Genomic DNA, 13,826 nt, shown 5'->3' on the forward strand with positions numbered 1-13,826 from the left:
TTCTGATGCACTGGAATAGCTCACAAACTGGATTTCTGTGTTTGCCTGAATTCTGGGTGTGGTTTCTCATTCTCCCAAGCTTCTCTATTAATCTGGTACTTGAATGGGAAAGATCCCATTATCTCTGGATTGTGTCTCCTTTGGAATTCTGGGTGTCTGATAGCTAATGGGATCGGATTCCTTAAACCCCTTGAATTTCATGGTGCTGGCAGGTCATGGTGCTCTTCCCTCACTGCCAGAATCTGTGCTGCTCCTGGCCATGGCTTTGGGAATGGGGTGGTGAATGTGTGTGTCTTACTGTGAAGCAGTTTTGCCTTTTAACTTGAAATTCTAATTCCTTCTAACATGGGAGAAGTGTCTGTGCTACAAATGCTCGTTTGGCCAGCCCCTAAGTGCTCATTTAGTGATGTCAGAAAAAGGAAGAGACTTAATTTCTAGTATTTGTTCCAGAACACAGTGGATAAACTGAATCAGCTGCTTTTAGAGAGAGAACATACTTAGAGCAACACTTTGAGAAAATAATGTTTTCGCAGTGCCAGTTGAGAAAAGACCTTAACAACATGCAGGCAAATAAAAATCATGCTTTTGTTTGACTTTATGTATTGTTCTTACAAGTCTTTCTAAGATTGTAACTGAATGCAATCCAACAGAAATTTATTCTTAGTGTGCGCAGTTGATTTTTGAAGTGTAGTTACTTTCACCGTTTCCTCTTTTGTTTGTGTGGAATTTCCATATGGCAAAATGCAGGAAAGGGAAAAGGTATGGAAGAATGACATTTGCAAAATGCTGTGGACAGATAGGTTAACTACAGCATTTTTGGTACAACTGGATAGACTTAAAATTGCTGTCTCTAAAAGTGAAGAGTTTTTTTTTTTAGTTGGAGCATATGCTTTAAGATGAATGGAAAAAATATTTCTTGGAGCACAGGGCACCTGATGTGAGAATAAGGTGGTTTATGGAGTGAAGCTATTGGTGATGAGAGGTGGAAGAAGGAGAGTTTAGCTATGTATATCTATTAGTTTATCAAAGCAATTGCTGGCAGAAAGTCTCCTTCCTCTGATTTAGTCCTTCCAACTGATCAAATTTAATTACTCACTTTTATAAATGACCATTCAGTAAATAACATCTAAGTGATCACTAAGTAGAGCAAGCAGTAGGCCATGATTTGCTATAAACTTCTATAAATCAGATATAAATCAGATGTTTCCATCTCTCCTTATGTAGCGGTGGCACAGTCCAGTAGCAGAACTGTATAGTACTTCCAGAGGAGTGAAACAGAACAGACACCATTTTATCAAATGGCAAAACTTGAAATCTAGGGCTCCTTCTGTTTGCTTTCTGCTTTTCTAAAGCAGTGTATAACTGTAGCATAATTTTTAAAGGTTTTGGACCTTTTAAAGCTTTGCCTCTTGCAGTGACCAAAGTACATTAGGACATACTCAGCTTAGCTGGGTCAAGCTAGGTCATCTTTAAGGCAGTGTATTGTGGTGCATTCTTGTGTGTGCATGACAGAAGTATATTTAATGGTAGAAGAGTGAGCAGCGCCTCTGCCATTCTCCCCCGTTTCTGCTGGAAAAATGCCATTAGTGGCTGAGATTTTGTTTTCTTTGTGAATTAAGTTCTAAGTGTATCTTAAAACTACTGGCTTAACAATGGTTAAGAAGCGGGAGGAGGCTAAATGCAGCGTACTTTAAAAGCAAGCTGCAGTGTCATTAAAGGCAGGTCAGTTCTCTGTTAGTGTAACAGTCATGTCCTGCAGGTACCTACCTTTAGCTCCTGTTCTTGCTGGGTAGGTAGATCAGGAAACCTGTGATGTGTTTACAGTTATATATGGCTTGAAAAAACAAACCAAACCCTTTTGAATTACCAAGCTTGCTAATACAGTGGAAGAATAGGATATTATCAAAAGGAGTCTATAAGATCACATCTCATTATAACTCCTGACTTTGAACTACCTGTGTATACGCTTTCTTGCAATTTATTAAATTGACTGTTTAAGAGATTATAGACATTCTGCTTTCGCTGTAGACAAATATCTCACACAAAAACCTGTCTGAAATGGAGATAGAGGCAGAGCTCTGTTTCCAAGGCTCCACTTCACCCATGTGGTAGACTCATCTAATACAGGTCATACATCTGAAAATGTTTGACCTCCCCTAAAGCAAGTGCCACCAAATGAAATTTGGCAATAGCAATTGCAGACCCTGAGGTCTGAGCCAATCCTCAGTAGTGAGGTAGATCTTAATGTGGCATGTAAGTTGCCCCTAAAATGATTAAGTAAAAAAAAAAAGTGTAACATGCACAGGTTTGATATTTGATGGAGATTTAAAGATAGCTTAGCAGGGAAAAGGAAGGTGTGCAGCAGAAACATCAATTCAAGAATATACAAGACAAAAAACCAGCTGTTTTTAGATTTTATACCTCTGAGTTAAATTCAGCCCTGAGTTAGCAAAAGTGCTTGTTCAGTGAGCTTTATGGTGACTCGTGCGAGGCCTACTTTTTAGTTGCCATGGAATCCCAAATGGATGTAAATTGCATGGGTTCTCCCCCTACACTCACTGCCTCCTTTGCTATACCACCAAATCTGGCCTCTTCTTTTTTAGCTAGCTCAATGCTTAAAATATATTCAACCACAAAATAACATTCAGCAGGTTTGGTCAGCTGAGGTAAGATTGGTCACAACAAGCACTTTCTTGTGATGTGTTACTAACCTGATTGGCATGTATTAACTTCACTGAAGATGTCAGTCCCTCACTGGGTGGCCGCAGTCTTAGGTGGCATTTAATGTGTTTTGTCTGTCCCTTGTATTGTCACAACGATAGTTGCAGGGCACAATCTGTGATAAGCAAGTGGAGGTTTTTTTAGCAGTCAGCTAGAATCACCCTTCTTGCGAAGGTTTTGCCTGGTTTGCCAGAGAGCCTGCATGGCATCTTATGTGGTGGCATTTTATGTGGTGGTTACAAGGGATGTTCCCAGGGAGGTTATGGTCAAACTGGCTCTTGCAATATAGATCAACCCTTCAGTTTGGGAAGTGGCAACAAGCTTTTGAGTGATGGGTGCCATTCTCTCTGGGGAAGGGAAGTCGGGGAAAGCTGTTACTGTGCTTTTGGTCCTGCTGAACTGTGGCATGCTTGTAGATTCTGTAACCTTTCTCTGTACCCTGTCTGCCTGTTTTTCTCTATTTTCTGCATTTGCCTTTGTGCCAAAATTGCTGCTATTGCCAAGAGAAAAAAAATACTTTGCTTTTCAACTGTCTCTCCCTTTGATAATCTGTAACTGCTGTGTCTTGGATTTTTTTGAATATTATTTACAGTACTTTATATGGTTTTAATGTGCTTTTAATGCAAATGCTGTTCTGTTTGTTCTAAAGGTCTGTAAGAACATATTTCTGAACTCTCAGCTCTTTCTTGACAGATGGACTTGGAACAGTCTTTACCCCTGTCAGCTTTATGAGACGTTCCTTGGGGTGACTTTAGCTGGTGATGTTTTGTTGTAAGATGTTTCCCATTTCAGGCTTGTGTTCTCACAGCAATGCGTTTCTGTCCCTATCGGCAATAGGGAGTTCATAAAGGAAAGACCTGCTAGGGAAACTCATACTTCAAAATGTACAGCAATAAAAGGCAAGTCATGAGATCTTTCAGTAGTTACTTGACCTGTGAAAGATTTAAGAAGCTGAATATGAGCTGTAGTATGCAAAACTGAAAAATGCAATACAAAGTAGAGGCACTAGGTCTTCTGCTTTAAAATCACAAAAATATATAGTGTATATGAGATAGGTATGCAATATGAAAAGTTAAAAATCCTCCTATGGATGTGCCTTAAGTATTTTCAGGGAGCAATGTTCTGAGCAAAGCTCTTCACAGTAGAATTAAACAAGTGATCTGTTGTATATAGCAAGCAAAGCTGGACTTTACATGAGGAAGTTCTTTTACTGACTTGGAGAGCTAGAAAAGGGTGGCTGCTTCCTCTAAATGGCATGCCCTTTACAGTAAATTATCTGAGCCACATTTTCAAAAGGATCTTAACTGTCTGTACAATTCTAATGAATCTTTATGAATGCATCCAATATTATTTGCACACAATTCTACTTATGTGTCTAACAAAGTATGAATACATTTTATATATATTTCTGTATAGAAATAAGCTTCTTGTTCAAAAACATTGCCTCTTTATGGTTCTGCATACACTGAACATGCCTTACTTGTGAAAATGATTCAGCTCAAAGCAATACTGTTTGCTTGTGCAAGCAAACAGATCTTCATTAAATCCTCCACTTGGTCACTTCTTTTCATTATTACTCACATTTGGGTTTTGTTCTTGTTTTAATTTGGTCTGTTTTAAACATTAAATTACAGAAGATAGCAGCAAACTAATTCTGTGACATCGTGTTCTGTTTGTGGTGCCTTCATTTTAAACCACTGAACTGTGCACTTACAAACACATCCATAGCGCACTCCTCTCCCCACCCACCCCCCCAAAAAGTAGTACATCCATATTTCAGGATGCATCACCAAACTGAGAGGAAAGATAATTCCTCTACTACTGTGCCTTGAATGTTGTCTGTTCTGTTTGGAGGAGCTGTGGTGGTGTGTTTTGCAGGACGTGGCACATGATACTGAACCCTTTTATGGGGTTTCATACAACTCCAAAGAGATCTGATGCAAGATTTATTTCTCTCCGTTGGAACATTTAAAATATAAACTTAGGAACCAGACCCTGTATTTTTGGAAGCTGAGGAGTGTGTGGGTTGCCCGATTAGGACCAAGGTTCAGTGCCCAGTGAATCATCGCTCAATAGCAAGCCAGGAATCTCTGTTAGGATAAGTGCTTGACTGTTCCCAGTCCATCATGTTCCTTGTCAGTGTTCTTACCAGGATTTGGGTGGCTTTGGTGTAGAGGAAAGGAGAATGCTAAAGGACCAGCAATTTGAAGCCCAGAAAGTTTGGAAAGGCAAAGGCATGATGGAAAGGTTATTTGCTCTAAAGAGTGGAGATGCAGCTGACCTGATAGAGTTTCACTGAAAAATCCTGAAAAATGTTTTGGGGACCGAGGAGCAGTATACAAAATAGTGATGTGCTGAGTTTGTACTCATGGATCCTGCTAAGAACACTTTTTCTTGGGAGTAACTGGGCTCCTAATTCCACCTTTCTCTCTAGCTTTCAGACCTGTAGACTTGTGCCACTGGAATATTTGTTTATTGTTTGTATGTGTATATTCTGAAGGGTGATATGAATTTTTCTGGGCACTTTAAGAGCTTCATTGAATGTTTTTGTGTCTTAGAAAAATAGTATCAAGTTTGTGTGAAGGAGTTGGATTTTTTTTTAATTGCTGAATTAAAATGTCTGGGTTTTTTTGAAAAGTGGAATCAGAGAAATGACCATTTTGAGATTGTTTCCCTCAAAGAAAAGGAGGGAGTGTGCATAAAATAAGCTTGGTGACAGATAATGTTCAAGTGAGATGATTAGTGCTCAGAAAGGCTTCATGTCTCCATTGTATAGCCTCTTTGAAGACTTTGATTTATGCAGTTGTTTTTAACCTGTTTTTGTTTTGGGTGTGTGTCTCTCTGAATTATGTAATGTGGTTTTCCTGTTGCTGTGAAATCAAGACATTTGTTCAACTGTGTGAAATGTTCAAGGGAATAAATTCCAAACAAATTTCAGGTTTCTGAGTTTTTCTTTGTCCTCCCCCTTCTCCCTCCACTGGTTCCAGGTGAGGAATGCTGCAGGGGATACAGAGTTGGGGGAGAGTGGAATGAATAGATCTGGCAAGCTCAAATGCAAAAGATATTTTGGGGAGCTCCGTGGCACGTGCCGTCTGTCACTGCAAAGTACTACTTTTCAGGCTTCTTCTGTATTGTGGTTTTTTTTTTTTTTAAATTTTGCTATCATGTTGTGGTTTGCTCAGAGTGCAGGGCATACACTGCACAGACAGCTTGACATACTGCTGTAGAAAACCTGCTAAGGACCCCCATACTAAATATTCTGCTGCTTTGGCAAAGCTGGCTTTGGATAGATGCGCTCTCAGTGTTGCAGCTTCACGGATTTTGGTCAATTTGGGAGGTGGTTTTGTGTGCCTTGCTGCAGGCCAGAGGTCTTTGTCGCACTCTGTAAGCAAGGCAGTGATACCCATATGCGAGGGGAGAGGAGGAATGTGGGCGAGTGCAAGTCAGTGCTCGGGAACAGGGAGGCATAGCCTTTACACTTGGCATGACAGGTAAGCGTCTTGGCAGGATTTGGTTCCTCTTGTTGGTATAGCAGCAGCTGTGATGATGGAATGTTTTGGTGTGATGGAAAGGCAGAAAATGAGTAAATATGGAGCCTTGTAGCCAAATCCTGTGTCTTATGTTCTAGCTGGACAGTTGTCTTCTCTCAGGAGAATGGCACATGAGGAGATGACCTCCCTTCCTCAAGACCATTAAGAGACTATTCTGTAATGTTCTCACCATGACAAACAGATCGAGCTGGATCGTAATTTTGAGCTGCATTTTCCTGTTCTCAAAGATACATTGGATTAGTCTACATTAGGGACTCATTCTGTGTCTTTTCTCGCATGCTTCTTGTGCTTCCTACTGCACCATTGGCAACTAAAAGCTTGTAATAGCAGGTGACTTTTGAGAGTCTAATTGTGAATGATATATCTTCTCTTTCGGGTTTATTTGGCCAGGGTCATTATGTTTAAATGGTAGCTCACAGAACTGCAACCTCAAACCAATTCTGTTATATGTAAGAGTTCCTTCTTTGGAGGAAAGTAATCACTTTATGCCTTTGCGATTGCCTTTTATTTTTCTTTACTATGATCAGTAGTCCTGATTTTGAGGCTAAAATGGGCCTTCAGTTCTGAGAAGGAGCCATCAGTGTTCAGTGTAGAACTTCATGTGCTGGTGTGTGAACTAGAAATGTCATTTTGATGCACCACTAGAACAGCCTGCGGTGTTCTGTGTCAGGAAAGCTGTTAATTTTGCAGCTACATGTATGCTTTTCAGAAATCAAATGTTTGCTTCATGAATTAAAAAAAAAAAGGGGGGGGGGGGGGGAAAGGAGGGGAAAAAAAAAAGAGTGAAGGGAGGTGCATTTCCTGAGCTCATCCCCATCAGAGGTGAAATCAGACTTCCTTGCTGTACCAGTATAGGAGACATTGTTTTCAGCTAAAACTTGGAGAAACCAAGTACTTGTGTGATGGGAGAACTCCCAGGCACTCTCACCTCATTCTCTTTGAAGTCAACACAGATGCCTCACACTTTCTCTTTCTGTGCCTGTGGTTCTTCTCTAGTCTCATGGCTTCTGATGTTCTCTTACTAATGCCTACGGGAAGAGGGGAAGAGTTGAGCTCTGTATCCTGCCGCACTGGATGGGAGGGGGGTGCTGCCAGGGAACTCCTTCCATGGCCCTGACACTCAAAAGTCACTTTTTGTTAAAGGCATTCTATTTTTGTTTGTGAAACAAAACTGAACCTTTTTCAAGCATTCTTCCCTTCACTACTACCCTTCCTCCTCGCTCCCATTCCAACCTAAGATACTTACCTTAAAATTATTTACTCTAGAGGAAACTTTATTCTGTAAATAAAGCCCCAAGTAACACACTATGCCAAATATCGTTCTTTTTAACCTTTGTTGTGCAAGTAAAATGATCTGAAAATGAGGAAGAAAAGTAGACTGTTTGGGCCAGGCCATGTTCTTTCTGAGTACATGCTTCTTTGCCTGTAGTTCTGTAAGGAGAACACATTGATTTTTCTGAATATGCTATCCTGGGATCTTGAATTACACAGATTTGTCCTTCTGTTGCATCTGTCACTTCTGAGGGTCTCTAACATTATTGAGGACTTGTAGAACTTGGTAAATAGGTTAAATATTGTCTTCATCTTACAGAAAATGAGGTATCATGTACTTTTTTTTGCAGTTAACGTCCTCACTTAACGTCCTCAAAAAGAAATTTTCCACAGAAAATCTTACATGGTTGCTAATTAACATCCAACTATTTATCCCAGAACTGAAATTGAAGGACTGAAATTCACTGTATAAATAGTAATATATTAAAGCCAATTTTTACAAAGAAGGTATCATAATTATGTGTGTAAATCACTTTAAAACTTTGAGGTACTGAGCCATTCACAAATGCACAAAAGTCTGTGGGCAATGTGAATGTTTTGTTTCCTCAAAAACCAGATTACTTCCACTGAAGATGGACTGAATTAGCTTTTACAGGGGTTTGGAAACTTCACTGTAAGATTTGAGCTTTTGGGAGTACTAAGATGTTTTCCACCATGCATCCCAAAACAGCTTGCTTCATCAGATATATTTTGGTAGCAGTTTTTCCAAGAGGCATGTTGGCATAGACAATCTCCTTTGCAATATGCATCGCTAGGGTAGTGTAGAAACCCTGCTGTGTACAAGTTGTTTTACATTTTAGACATATTACACTTCTTCATCTGGTATGGTAGAAAGCAGAGTAATTCATACAGATATTTTCCTCTAATGTTCTGTAACAGTGATGAGAAAGTGTAAGGTACTTTTAAAGTAATAAAACGAATTGATAAATGGCTGTTCACCTCTATACCAATTAAAACAAGCCAGTGATCGTTTTACCACCTGCTTGTGATCAGCAGCATAATATATTAAGGTATGTAGTTGGTGATGTATCTTAAAATACAAGGAGAAACAAGAGGAGAAAATCAAACTTTAAAAAAACAAACAAACAAACAACCCAAAACCATATAGAAATAATGTGAAGGGAAGGAATAGATACACCAGAGTCAACATTGAACCTATTCTCCTGCTTCTATGAGGTGTATTTATGGAGGAAGGTGGAGTAGTGGTTGCTGAGCTGATCCTGGTGATGTAGAGCTTAGCTTAGGCTTTCCAAACAAAACTGGGCAGATGCTCTTTAAGGATGAGATGGCACTTCTATGCTCTGTTTAGTTGCTTACATCTTCTCTCAAAAATGTATGTTTAGTCTGACATTTCTCATGTTTGCTGTCATCCCAGAACGCTGTGTTTTCTTTTTTAGGAAAATTTCATAACTGTCCTTTTCTGCTGTTACAGAAGTTTATCTGATGGCTTGCGGGTAGCAGTGTTTAAAAATAGGACTTTTTTTACCCAAGAGATGTTTCAGATACTTTCAGGCTTGGGTAACTCAGTGATTTAAAACGTCAGAACTGATGTGTAAGTTATCTTTAATCGGTAATGTGTCTTTTGGAAGCTTTCTTTCCGGAACTGGGGCAGATTTTGAATATACCTAGCTATATACCTATACACAAGAATTTTCTTAGTTTCAGAAAAATTTCCACTAAGGTGTGAAGCTCTGGATTGTTTGGAATATTCAGTTGCTTTACAAGTTATACAAGAGTATGTGGGATAAATGTAGATAATAGAAAAGTATGCAACAGCATGAAGGAGCAGATGTTAACGCTTTTTGGAGTATATGGAGCTTTTACTTAGGGCAAGTATTCCCCAGTATGTTTTCCTGTAACTGCCAGCCTTAGATTGCAGCCTGTTCCATTTGCAGCACTTCATAATCTTGACACAAGTGATGGAAATTAAGTAAGGGCATGGTCAGTATCTGAATATATTCTGAGATCCAGTAATTATGGAAATCTGTAGTACATTGCAACAGGAGAGATAGTGGTTATTAGCTCAGTAGTTGAAAGAAGATATCCATTTGAAAGCTGTGTTTTGAATCTGATCACAATTTGAATGGGAAACTGAAAATATTTGATATTTCACACTTCTATTATGTTTGATAAAATTTCTAGTTCCTGATTGGTTGTTCTTTAATGATCAAAACATCATCCAGTATCCAAGGTGGAAGTGGAAGTACCAGTTTCTATAAAAAGCAGGCAATATTTGTATTGATAGATTCCTCTACTATTTTTAGGTGGAAATGTCCTTGGTTCAGCTTTGTGTTACTTGCATAGTGGGCATCACCTGTCTGATACCTCCCAGTGAAATGAGAGGTTCTGGAGGCTGCTATATATGAGTGGCAAGAAATAGATGCCACAACGAATAAACTATACAAAGTCTTATGTAGTAGAGAAGATAGCAGAAGCTTTCTAACAACATAAAATGGGTTACTGTTTGGATTATAACTGGACAATCACTCTTAAATATTAATTTCCAAGTTACTTAACAAAAAAAAGAGAGTACTTCACTTAAAAAAGGGGAAAACTTTATGAGCCAAAGTGATGGTGATTTTAAAATATAGCGTGGCCTTTCTCTTCTTTCCTGTTTCTCCCTGCCAGTCCCTGGATGTGCGCTTCATCCCAGGTGGTTCTCTGAGGTAACATACCTTTAATAGCTTCCAGGACAAAATTTACGCCTGCAAAGTAATGTTATCTTTAGCCAGATTATCCTTTAGTGCTCTTCAGCCTTCCCACACTCAGCTTCTTTCAGGAAATGGAAATGAGGCCAGGTAGCATATGATAGAGCTGATCAAAATACTGGAGAGACCTCAGACATCTTAGATGATACCAACAAAATGGAAAATGATCGCTAATATGTTACTGACTTACCAACATTCCTGAGTAATAGACACACCGATAATTAACCGACTTAATATAAATTGATGTAGGGATTTTATATCTCTAGTACTGGAAACCTGTTTGGGCAGCAGTAAAAGTGAAATCTGTACAAATGTTAAGATTTTCTGCCAGAAAAGATGCAATAAGGAGAATCAAGCTTAACAGTGTTCCCTGGGGCTTGGATTAGGTGACCTAATACCTCCTTTCCCCTGTTTCTTTTCTCCACCCACCAGCTACAGCACTGGACTCTTTCCAGGAGTCAAAAATAGCTATATTCCTGGATTATTCTATACCTCTGCTGTAATGAAGACAACTTCTCTGTATTGTTAAACCATACATTGAACTTTTAACTTTCATTATGTAATACTGCTACTTCGCGCATCTGCGTATGAAAAACACTATGTATTTCTCAAACATAACTTTATGGTATAAGTTGCAGATGAATTTTTATTTGTTTTCAAGACATAAGTATAAATTACAGATTACCTTGAAATAAAACTGGTTAATTACATTCACTTCTGGTTGCTTCCACTAAAAATAAAGAAAGGTCAGATCAATCAAATTAGCAGCTGTTTCTAGGCCTTGCCCTACTGGTATTGTAGGAAGCAATGTTTTGTCAGTGTCTGTTTTGACAATTCTAGAAGTCTATTTTAACCAAAATAGCATGGGGGTGGGGAAAACATTGCAACACCCATAAGATAAACATATAACTTACTGATTTCATTCAGTAGTCAGTCCAATTCACTTTCATAATTATGAAGAGAAGGGGCTTCCACATTTACTGACAGTATCTGAGATATGAAGAACTTAATTCTAGCTGGAGGTTGTGGAATGTGCGGAGGAGGACTTACATCTTCATCTGTTTGTTTCTGGGGTATCTGTTTCAGAATCCCTTGAATATTTTAGCTGTCAGTTATTCCCATACACATTATAACGGTTTGAGGGGGCCCTTGGGGGCCTCTCTGCTCCTCATTGCTTAGGGAACCAGTAGATATCAACAGGAATCTCACTGATTTTTGTTTCATGTGCTGTGTGCTGTTGAATCAGGTAATACTAGAAAACTTCCTGGTCAGCACTGGAAGTAGTGCTGGTTCTTTAATAACTCTCTGCTGGGTACTTCTGCATCAGAGGATATTTAGATAAAACACCTTTCTGCCTGTACAGCCTAATCTTCCCATTTCTCTGTTTAGGTCCCTGATTTGCTAGGAAGAATTGCTAGACTGACAGTTTGAGGACTGAGCCTTGACATGGTAGTGGAGGTCTTGAGCATGTTGGTTGCTCAGTAGCAAACCCCTTTGTCTTCTGGTAGGCTAGAGAGCGCTGCTGTTCTGCTCTGTGTCTGCTCCTTAGTTCCTTAGATTTTAAATGTCAGTTTAAGGACAGTTGTATTGATCAAGTCCAACCTGCATAAGACAGTCTGCATATGTACAATTCCCATATCAAACTCCAAGAGCTTTGACTCAGTAGAGCATATTTTCTAGAAAGCTTAGTTAGTTACTGTTTATTGTTACGATTGATACGTGTGCATTACAGAAGAATTTCAGTAGGGCCATCTTCAGATATAAGTTCATTTTGAATCCTGTGCATGGACACTCTGGATATCTTGCTTATGAGTAGACTTTGTTTTTCTTATCATACTGTCCTCTTTGAATTCAGGGCTTTTATATTTAGCAGAATGTGTTATGGATCAAACTGGAAACACAGACATCAGCAAATTCAAGATTTGATGGCTTCTTAATACACCTGAGTAATTCAGGCTTCCTGAGGGCTTGGGAATACTATGGATAGTAAGAGAGAAAGTTGAGGCATTATATCAAAATAACATTGACATTTGATTACTATTAAGTATTTACATTTGAATAAACACACTCTTGTTTCTATTTGAGCAGGTGTTATATTACCCCTTTTGGCTTTGAGGATGTGCTTATCAAAATTCAGGGGATCCTACCAGGGTATGTGCAGTTCTGCAGTATGTGATGTGAGACTGTGTGAACAAGCAGTGACAAGAATTCACCGGACCTGCTGGGCTCTTTCCAGTGGTTTCCTGGAGACATTTCTTAAAAGAGAAGATAAATTTTAAAGGGTGGATGAATCTGGATTTAAAACCTTAAACTTCTTCCTAACCCTTAAAAAATCCATTCCATTTAACACGCTTCTGCAGGTCAGTTTAGAGTTGCCATCTACATGTTTTATGTATCTCTTACTGTGCAGTACAAAAATTGTTAACAGTGGCTAGATACTAATTTTGGAGAGGATTAAGGAAAGGATTTCTGGCTACGTCTCAGAAGAAATCAGTTGCGCTTATTTAAATGGAATGTCTTAATTGACTTACTGTTTCAGTATGTGCAGCATCCAACAATGGGCCTTAGTACTAAGATTTCTTTTTTTTTTTTTTACACACTGTGCTGAGTGCAGCGAGCATCTGGTAGGAGGTGCTGTTGCTCAACCTGCTCATGTAAAACATGTAATCATTATGCTTAAAAATCCAACATATTTTAGTCCCTTTCTTACTTTAAAGCGTTTTGTCTTGACTTAAAGTGAAGTTGAGAGTGAAGGGGTTGGAGTTGGGCATTCTGGATCCTGTTTCTGGCACGGCCACCAGTCTGTTGTGAGACTGCCTTGCTGGTATTTAATCTCTGTGTCTGGACTTGTGCAATGCCTCTACAGTACTTACCTACTTCCCAAATAGGTTTGTTTTAATATGCTAATACTTGTAAAACATTCTGAGGCCCTTGGATGAGAAGTGGAGTTGGAATACGAAGAGGCAGTTAGTGGAATTGATGTGGGTGAGGGTGAAACTTCTGGGAAAAAACTGAAACTCAGTCTGACATTAACACAGGTGAAAAATGAGAAGCCTAAAAATGCTGCTGGATCTCGTTTGCTGCCTTCTCTATACCTCACTAATAATGTTTGCTGAACTGCAAGCACACTTCAGAAACCTTACCCCAAAAGATACTTCTGAGAAGTTAATGGCAGTGGAATCTGAGGACTTTCAGCATTTCTGACTCAGAGCTCACTGCATCGCTTTTAAACTCCCACGGGAAAGTTCCCATCTTCCATCTCTGTACTTTGTCATATGCAATATGCTGCTGTTTCTATAGGAGTTCTTTTATCTGACATAGTTTTGTTCTCAAACAATTGTGTGGAGGTAGAAGTAATTGAAGAGTTTGGAAATGATGAGTGAAAACAAACAGGTACAGTGTTTCACATTATAAAAGCACAGGATCTGAGAAATCCAGAATCAAGGTTTTCCTGAGAAATATTAATTCGATTCCTCTTTTGCACGTGTTTCACAGTAGACTCCTTTATTTGAAT

The 13,826-nt window shown here is 39.1% G+C and overlaps 1 protein-coding gene across 2 annotated transcripts in view; it reads left to right on the plus strand.

The window, feature by feature from the left end:
• MICAL3 (microtubule associated monooxygenase, calponin and LIM domain containing 3) overlaps positions 1 to 13,826 on the plus strand; it is a 110,127-nt gene that overhangs the window by 40,563 nt on the left and 55,738 nt on the right. The window lies entirely within an intron of this gene.

This window comes from Gymnogyps californianus, chromosome 1, assembly GCF_018139145.2.
Source record: "Gymnogyps californianus isolate 813 chromosome 1, ASM1813914v2, whole genome shotgun sequence".
Classification (NCBI taxonomy): domain Eukaryota; kingdom Metazoa; phylum Chordata; class Aves; order Accipitriformes; family Cathartidae; genus Gymnogyps; species Gymnogyps californianus.